General features: G+C 46.7%; 1 protein-coding gene across 6 annotated transcripts in view; it reads left to right on the top strand.

Annotated features, from left to right (window-relative positions):
• Positions 1-365: 365 nt before the first annotated feature.
• GTF2IRD1 (GTF2I repeat domain containing 1) overlaps positions 366-8,991 on the top strand; it is a 167,320-nt gene continuing 158,694 nt past the window's right edge. Inside the window, exons 1-2 of one of the 6 annotated variants that reach the window (XM_025208084.1) lie at positions 366-436; positions 2,286-2,374. The gene's annotated coding sequence lies outside the window, so the exon portion shown is untranslated. Of the gene's footprint in view, positions 437-710; positions 787-2,285; positions 2,375-8,991 lie in introns of those variants that run through there. The other 5 variants (XM_025208080.1, XM_025208081.1, XM_006027029.3 and 2 more) reach the window with 5 other exon arrangements.

Below are 8,991 nucleotides of genomic sequence, written 5' to 3'. Positions count from 1 at the left end.
CCCACCTCACGGGCCTGCCCCGGCACTGCGGTCGGTCGGCCCCGTGTGGGGGAGACCCCCCGGTTGTCACCCCTCCCCGCCTCATCCCATCCGCCAGCCCTTGGGAAGTCACTTGAACCTCCCCGGTTTCATCCCTGGTCGATCTATTTAGGACACGGGACACGGCTCCTCCTGGGCACTTGGGACGGGGGCAGGCAGGAGCTGAGGGGGCAAAGGTGGAGGGAAGAAGGGGTTTCTCCCCCCCACCCTTCCCCTTCCCCTTCCCCTTCCCCAGCGCTGCGAAAGGCGGTGGCGGCGCAGCTTAAAAATAGCCAGGCTTGGTGCAAGCCAGGAGGCACCCCCTGCGCCCGCCCGCGGCGAGGAGACCAGACTGCAGAGAGAGACGTGCTTTTGCGAGATGCTTTCGCCCTCCTGGAGGAAGGGGAGCCCCGGCAGGGTGAGCGCACGGCTGCCGTCCCTGCCTCCCTCCCTCCCTCCCTCGCCCACAGGAAAGCTCCCAGAAGCCGGACGTGGCCGGCGTGTGCCAAGGGGACAGGTTCCCACTTGGGCCTTCCTGCGCGCGGGGATGGGTTCGGGATTAGCGATTAAATCGGCGAACGTGTCGCGCCCGGAGCGCGAAGCGTTGCCCCTCGCTGCTCTGGGAAGCGCCGCGGGGCCGCGTCTTGACCGAGGGGTTTCTGGCGGGTGTTGAACTTGCCTTTTCAAAGCAGGCATTTTGCTGTGGCCGGAAAGCAGGTGCGACGGGTGGATGCAAGACCCCAAATGTGATGTGGATTCGTTGTCGGGGTGAATCCACATTACCGAAGCTGCGTGTGGGTAGGGCGTTGCATGTCGTGGGCTCTGGTGTGTGTGTGTGCGTGCATTTCTGCTACTGATCGGTAGGACTTTGGGAAGTCGCTTTACCTCCCTGTTTCCATCCCTGGCTTATCTGTTTAGGACGTAAACTCTTAGGGGGCAAGGACTGTCCCTCAAGATGTCTGTACGGTGCCGAGCGCAGTGTAACACGCCGTTAGTAACAGATGAGCCACCTGGAAGTGCTGTGTGGGGAGCTGTCTGAGGGATGAATAACATCTTATTCATATAGTCGCTTTAAATCCAGAAGGATCCCGAGATTTAAAAAAAATGTTGTCTGTGGCCGCTGTGCCGGTTGGGACAGCTCATTGACTGCTCCACGTAATCCATGTTTCTGGGAGACTTGCTGCAGCGTTGACTCTGCTGCAGAGTCGCTGCTCCAGCTTCAAAGCTTCTATTTGCGAAGAATAAAGAGCCGAGTCTTTTATGCTCGGGAGGGAAGCCTGCCAGAAGCGAACGGGGTGTCAAACAGACGTGATTTTTGTCTTGTTGAGTTTTGGGTAGCCTGAAACAATAGCTCTGAGGGGCATGAGCTGCCCTGCTCACACCAGCGGCATTCTGACTCGGAGAACTAGTGAGGGCATCCAATGTCGATGTCTGTACTCGCTGCACTGCTGAGTATTTTAGGAAAAACTCCGCTAACGCGTTTATCCCGCTGTCACGGATACCTGCCCCCTCATTGAAAACCCCAATTGTCCTCTCATCAGGTGTCAAAACATCCAGTGCCCATGTCTGAAGCATGGGGCATGTTGCTAACTGTCCAGTTTAGAGGTAATGTAAAAGGAATCGGATTGAATGTAAAATAAAGCGCAGGGGATAACATACCGATTGTGGCTTTCGTTTTTTGTATTTGATTCTGAGAGAATCTCGGTTTTAAAAACTTGATCCAGACCTGCCATGTGTTGCTGGCAGGCTGCCCCATGTTATCATCGAATACTGCTGGGAGGGGGGATATGGTCAGACTTGCTACTGAGCATATGTGGTTTAGCTACTGTACCTGTTCTCTGATAATATTTTTCTCTTCTTCCCTAGGACTCCCATTGTTTAGGCCTCAATCTGGCAAAGACTAGGCATGAGTGTAACTGTATGCCCTGATTTGAGTGAGGCCATTCATGTGCAAAGCTATGCATGTGCCTAAGTCTTTAGTGAATTGGGAGGCTAGTGAGAAAATAATCCCTTTTCTTGGGAGAAAACAAAAGTGTTTAAGAGACTCATCACGTGATGGCTTCATATTTATAACTTGATGAAGCTCTTGCTTGTTTGTATCAGCCTGCTGTCTGGAGGCAGGGGTAGGATTTACCCTACAAGGTTTTCTGGGTGAAGTTTAGCAGCTCAGTGTGCCTGGGTCATCTAAGTCATTAGGCACCGAGGGGTGTTTCTGGTGCGTGGTGCAGGCGCATTAGATTTTAATGAGATTTTCCTTGTGATTCCAGGGTGCCTGCCTTCATTTTCCAATTTTTTGCATCTTGCATGGCATTGAGGGAGAGGAGGGATTGCTTTGCTGTTTCATCTTCCTGTGGAGGTAGGCAAGGAAATGTGCTTTGCTGTAGCGAAACTCATTGCTTGTAAACAACAGATTTGGTCCCAGCGTGGACCTCAGCACTGTTCTATCTACTTGTGTGGGGTGAGGATGGAGGTTGCACGCAGAGCGGTATCCCTGAAAACTTGAGGCTGTTGCTTACCTAAGGCATGTGAAAAGCTGCACCTCTTCTGCAGGACCTGCCTTGTTGTACAGCAAGTCAGCTGTCCATCTGGGTCCCTGTTGGTGCTGAGGGTCCAGATTCTTTAGAGCCTGGTGCCTAATATTTTTCCATAGCTGCAGGCTTTCTATCCATTTAGCAATATTGGAAGAGCAGGGTGGTCCAGACCCTGTGTACCTAGAGGACCATGCATAACTCTCCTGTGATTAGACAGTTTGCTTCCCATGCTCTTACAGGCTCATCCTGTGCGTGGAACTGTTTGCCCCCTTGCAGAATTTACTCAACAGTAGAGGGAGGCACGTAGGGTGGGATACAGAGTATTAATGCCTATAAGTGTCATGGAGCCCAGTTAACAGAGTGGAAAATCATGGTCCTAGGTAGGTTGCAGTCTAAAGCTGGAAAAGTTGTTGCCCCACCTGAATCTGCTGTGATTTAAAGGAAAAAAAATGTAAATGTTTGGTTAGGAAGATTAAATATTTAAATGAATCGTATGCCACTCTGGACTGCCTTCAGCCAGAATGCTTGGCCAGATTTTCCCAGTAGATGGCAAGATCAGAAATATTTGTGGATGCTGTCCTTGTCCACTGGGATTCCTTGCTCTTTTTTTATCCACCCCTCCATTTATTTTTGGGTGCCAACTTATTCCTGGAAGCAAAGTTAAGTGCTTCTGCTCCTCTTTCACCTCCATCTTCTTTGTTGCAGTCGTCTGTGCCAGGGCTTGCCTCTGCTTCAGAGGATCATATAGCCTGGCTCGCTTAGATCTGTTTATGACCGAGTCAGAAGAGCAGGAAGGAAACCTGCCTAGAGGCACATTAGCCCCTTGATCCCCCAGTGACCTCTGTGTGATGGAGCTCTGCCCAAGTTTAGATCCCCACTGAGATCAGGGAGGCATAGGAGTTGGTCTCTGTGAAACTCCTTGCTGGATTGGAGCTTTAGACCCATCGGATATTCTGTATGACCTTCTAGTACCCAACTGCATGCAAGCCATAACTCTGCCACCCACTTCCCCAGAGTCACTGTTTAGATTAATAAAGTCTCTTCTGCTAACGGAACCAGGCAGTGGACTTATAGACCAAGAAGGGGCTTCTACTTGTGGCAATATGGTCCTTGAATAGCCCCTGGCATAACCCTGGGCACTAACTCGTAAAGTCGCTCTTACAATAGAGACTCTTGTCAGATTCCACATACACCCAGAATTTGTGCTTAGTGAAATTTTGAACCTGGCTTCTTATCTTCTGAAACCATCCCATATTTGCAACATATGTAGTTAAATCTCTTCAAAAGGATCTGGGGGGAAAATACTCTTTATGCTTATCCCTCTGCAGTCTACAACCTCAGCTGATCTCTCTGACTATACTGCTAATTCCACGAACTTCAGTAGTGCCATACTGACTTGGAAACATCTGTTTAGCTAGGGCACTGACTCAGCGCAGGAGCTACCTGATGGGTTTAGCTATAAAACTGGAAAACAGATGCACTGCCCAACATGATCTCTTTTGAAGGGAAAGAATTATTTGGTGCTGTGCTTGACAGTGGCAGTATGAGAAAGTAATCCAGATGCAAAATTCAGTCTAAAGCCATGTGGCTCTAACATGAGTACTGATCACTAAAGGTTTTTATTCCCCCTATCTTTTTTGCAGTACTGCAAAGAGAGGAGACTGAGACCTGTTTTGACACCTCAACCAAATTCATTAGGCAATATAATTGGTAATAAAGCTACTGCCCATTTTAAATTAAAAAATCAGTAACCCAAATAACCTGATGGGGGGATTCCAATATGCTGTTCCTACAGGAAATAGCTAAAAATTTTTTAGGCACTTATCAATGCAGTGTACTTCCTCTGAGAATTTTCTGATCTGCACCCCAAGGGTTTCATTCTGCACTCAGTTACACCAATGCAAATGGCGTAGCATCAGCATAACCAAGGGCAGGGTTTGGTCCAGAGTGGTGACTTAAATCTTAGTGCTAGTAGTGTCCAACTTGGAAAGCAGGCGCCAAGGTCATTTACATCCCAAGAGTGTGTTTATTCTTCCTGCTGTATGAAGACAGGATCCAAACACATGGTGCGGAAATACTGTTGCATTTTTAATTTTTAAAGGAGATTCATTATCAGTCTGGAGCAACGCTGACTCCTGCTAGCGCAGACAATAGAAGCTCTAGCCCAAAGTGTCCTGTGACACCTTCTGGGAAGTGTTTAACCTACAGCTTAATTAGTTACACAGTGTGCATGCAGCAGTCTGGAAGTAGGGCATGTCTGCGTCAAGGTGATTGGTACCCGGCCTGGAGCATGTAGCTGATCTTTCAGGAGCACGTGTATGTAGCGCATCCTTTGCCATTGCTAACTGTTTCCTGAAACTTCAAGGAGAATCTTCTCCTTGAGGGCAAAAGCCAGGCAGAGCTTGAGTTTCCCTAAATAACAGAAATATACCTTGTTCTATGACAAACTCTTAACAGGAATAATTGGGACAGGGGGAGTGCAGAGCATGCAGTTACAAAGGACTACGTAGGAAGCTTCTGTTTCCAGAAGACGGAAGGTGGGATTTTTCAAGTGCATTTGGCGTTTTGTTCCCATCAAAATGAATAGGAATTTTTACCACTCGTTGGGACTAAATTTAAGCCAGTACTGGCAAGATTCCAGCTGAAAGCTGTAAGCAGTGGCCTTCTGGTATTCTTAATGCCCACCAGACAGTTCATAAAACAGAACAGCAGGAGTTGAGAAAAAAGAGCAGCTTGGCAGTAGCATTTTTATCAGGAATACTAACACTTTACGAACTAGACCAGGGTTTCCCAAATTGTGTTGTATGTATCCCTGCTGCTACATGAGTATGATGTTTCACCCATTCACTTGCAAAGATACACGAACCAATGGAGTTTGGGAGCTACTGAATGGGTCAAAGCATTGCCATACCACAATGATGAATGCAATGCAATGAAAATGCCTAGCTGAACTTTATAGATAGTTTTTTTGCCTAAGGGTGTGGGATCTGGTTTAACACACAGTTATTTCTGTCCACATTACCTAACACTACTCTTCCAGCTGATTAATTTTTCCTTGCGGCTCTTGAGAGAAATAATTCCAAGCTGCTTCATCTAAAATACAGCGAAGAATATTTTGGGCTTTGTCTTGCAGATCCTTTTTTGAGGTGGGGCCAAAGCCTAAAATCAATAAAGGCAAACCCTGGTCTGTATTGTGGTCTTTGTTTGGCAGCATACTTAAGCATATGTCTAAATTTGAAATTATGAGTATCCCTAGTGACCGAAGAGGAATCACTCCTATTCACTTAGGCATTTTGCTGAAGCATGGTCTGAGAGAGAAATTTCTCTTACAATTCATAGATTTCATAGACATCAGGGCTGGAAGGGACCTCGGAAGATCATCGAGTCCAGCCCCCCGCCCAAAGGGCAGGAAGTCAGCTGGGGTCATAGGATCCCAGCAAGATAAGCATCCAGTTTCATCTTGAAGGTGTTCAATGAAGGCGCTTGAACCACCTCCGGTGGCAGGCTGTTCCAGACCTTGGGGGCTCGGACAGTAAAGAAATTCTTCCTTATGTCCAGCCTGAAACGATCTTGAAGTAGTTTGTGACCATTACAATTTGAAAAGTCTTTACCTTGTAGGGCTATTAAGGAGGAAGGCCTCTACTCAATCACACAAGTCCTAGCAGCTGTTTTTTGGAAGAGTACAATGATTACATGCTATGGTTTTGGAGTTTGGGGCATTCATTTCTAAAGGGCTTTAAGATTTCACCAATGAATACTTTTTCTTGTGGTACGCTATTACCAAGGACCCCACTCCGTGAACCATCTTTGCGAGAACTGGTTGTAGCTTGGTGGGATTTATGTGTGTTTATACAAGCAGGCACAGACTAAACCTTTTTTTTGTGCTGTTGCTTTGTCTTTGCTTGGAGCTAAAATCCTATTATGACCATTTAAAAAAGAGAATTACTTCAGCCAGATGAATAGGTGACCATGAAACACCATTTCCCTGCCTTTGCAATTCACAAAGGTATAATCATTGTTCACTAGGACTCAGTCCCTCAGAGGTAATCTCCACCTTTCGCCTGAATCACAAGCCTGCTTTATCTTCATTTTCTCAGACCTGCGACTTCATAAAGAAAAAACATTCTCTCACTTGGAAACTCTTAATAAAAACCTGAAAGAGACCCACTGGGTATTTTGGTTTTTTTTTTTACAGGTAATCAGGATGGCCTCAATGAGTCTAATTCTCTTTCGATTTCACAATAACCTCTGGAGATGCTTTCCCCCAGAAGGGAATAAAGGGCAAAACCAGTTTTCCCCACTCTTCACTAACTCAAGAAGTAGGATTAGCAGTTTGCTAAAGATTTCAGCCAGGTTTGCTGAAGAATTGTACTCTCATTTAGGTGTCAAAACAAGTGCACTGACTTTCTTGGGAGGAGGGGATAGAAAGCTGTTTGCCTTTTGAAAATCTGGCCCTTTCTTGGGACAGTTGGAAGGACGAAAAACCCCAGAGAAACCTGAGAAGTTTGGAAGGGTAACCAGCGCTAGATTAAGGCTTGTCACACTGGAGCTGAAAGAGATTAAGAAGCTTTCCCTGTGGGTCAGGTTATTCATTAACAACTTTGCAGTGTTTCTTGTCTTTTGCTCTGGAGCATCTGGATACTGGGTGCTTTCAGAGGCTAGGTGGGCCCTGGGTTCGATTAGGTACGGCAGCTCCCGTGTTCCTAAGTGCACACAGTTCCCACTTGAAAGCCTGCAAAAGCAAAGACTTTCAAAATTGCTTGATAAGTTCTTCGGGGCACCAACCATCTTTTTTTCTTGGTCTGCCACAAATGGGGCCTATTTTTAAGCTGGAGTTCCGCATGTAAAGAGGAATGAGAGTTTTGGAGACCTATATCTCTCGGCTCCCCGCTAGAAGAGAGACGAACCTTTCTTTAACCCACGTAGATTCACCCTCTAGCTGAGGTAGGAGAGTGGATCTGATTATGACCACAAACATCATGTATTGGAAAAACAAAATGGAGCTCACACTTCCTCATTCCATCACCTAAATAACTCTGCGAAGAATAGAGTCCCAAACTGATCATCAGCTCAGTAGACTATTTCCATTTAAAAAAATCCCCAAATAAACCCCAGCTGTTTCTTTTATTAATAAATCACCTGACACAACACACACGAGCAAAGCGGTACTCTGAAATGGTAAAGTGTGTGCAGTCAGATGCTCTCCTACCAATGCACCCCATCGAAATTTCAAAAAAGTAAACAGCTTCCCTTCTTTCTATGCTGTGTGGTCAAAGTTAAATGTGTATGTTTGCCTGGAGGAGAAAGCAAATAGAGGGGATATTTTGTGCCTAGTGGCTGTGGGTGAGAACATGTGGAAGGCAAAATCTTGCATGTGGTAGTTTGTAATGGCTAGACAAGGAATCCTTTGGCTTTGCTACCATTTGTTTTGGAGGTGTGCATCTTTGCCCAACTACAACTAGTTAACTGGGAGATATCTATAAATAATTTATGCATGTGTGTTGTAGTCATGGAGAAGCTCACTTCAATATTAATCTCTAGCCGCATGTAATTATGAGTATCTCTAGCCATATCCAACGACCTTGCCACACTCCATTCAAGTTTTTGCTGGTTGGTGACCAAGTCCATTTATCATGTAGAAGAAACTCATTGTGGTATTGAACAATTGGTTGCTTGTTTGTGATTTCAAAGGCAATCATTGTAGCATTTAAGGAGTGGCCCTTGAAACCATGCTTTCACTGGACAGCATCAAAGTGCTTCATGCAGGAAAGGTTCTGTATGGTGCCTGTGTCAGCCACAAGGGTGCAGAGATGATACAAGGGAGAGGCCGAAGATGCCCTGTTGCAGGGCAGCTGAGGGAATGCTGCTTATCATTGTGGTGGAGTACTGGTACAAAGCCATGCATAGGTGAAAAGCAACCAAGGTTTTGTCCGAAATTAGTGGCAGCCTTGGATTTTGCACGAAGGCTAACCATATAGAGGGGCCCCACAGAGATTTCAAGGTATGGAAGGATCCTGTTCTTGGGAGAACACCTAACAGACCATTGATGGTTGCACTTGGAGGCATGGGTCCCCATCCACCTGTTCATATACCAGCAGAGCCCTGCTGTGGGCAATAAGAGTGCTGCAGCTGCTCAGGGGGCAAGGACACTAGAGGAGCCGTTGTGCTGCCTCCTGACTTGGTTAACCCTGCAGCACTGTGTGAATGTGTCTGCTCCTGAACTGTTCAAGAACAAGTGTGCAGGAATAGGAGTGACATATATCTAAGGACAGCAGTTATCTTCAGGCAGGATAATTAGCTCCGTGGGAGGGGAGAGGAAGGTGGTGACACCACATGCAGGGGGTGAAAATCATACTGATAATTTAGACTCCTGGGACCTGTCCTCTGTTCCCTCTCTGTCTCTCAAAGTGTCTGCGGGAGCTCTGGGAGAGCCTGCCACTGA

The sequence above is a fragment of the Alligator sinensis genome, unplaced genomic scaffold, assembly GCF_000455745.1.
Source record: "Alligator sinensis unplaced genomic scaffold, ASM45574v1 scaffold1291_1, whole genome shotgun sequence".
Lineage (NCBI taxonomy): Eukaryota > Metazoa > Chordata > Crocodylia > Alligatoridae > Alligator > Alligator sinensis.
This window is presented reverse-complemented; position numbering and strand designations above follow the sequence as displayed.